The sequence below is a fragment of the Nestor notabilis genome, unplaced genomic scaffold, assembly GCF_000696875.1.
Source record: "Nestor notabilis isolate BGI_N333 unplaced genomic scaffold, ASM69687v1 scaffold15405, whole genome shotgun sequence".
Classification (NCBI taxonomy): domain Eukaryota; kingdom Metazoa; phylum Chordata; class Aves; order Psittaciformes; family Psittacidae; genus Nestor; species Nestor notabilis.
Window position 1 is genome coordinate 10,525 of NW_009929883.1, and position 461 is coordinate 10,985.

Here is a 461-nt window from a genome sequence, read left to right on the forward strand (position 1 = left end):
TCCGTCCCCGCTCCTCCTTACTCCGGGCTTTACTCGGGGGTGGAAGGAGCGCGGCGGCGGGGCCAGCGAGCGGCGGGTCCCTGCCGTGTTTTGATGGCTGGAGCTTCCCTTCGGATTCCTTTGCAGCGGGAACAGAGGGAAAATGATAGTTTGGGAGCACAAACGCTTCCATTTCTTGCCGGAGAGAGGGAAATTGTTTGGAGGCAACGTGCTTTTCAGCCTTCCCTCCTGTCTTCTCCCAAAAGGACTTGATTAGGCTGGAATAATTGGGCCTGATAGCGAAAGGAAGACGGCAATTCCCTTTAATTATGGATAATTGATTTTCCTTTAACTTGGGCTTGTCCCCCATGAATAAGAGGAGATTGAGCACATGGAGGCATTAATGGGTACTGACATCTCTCCTGCCATCAAAAGCAAACAGTTCCTGCCCTCCTCGGCTCGAACGGGGCTGGAAGCGGCGG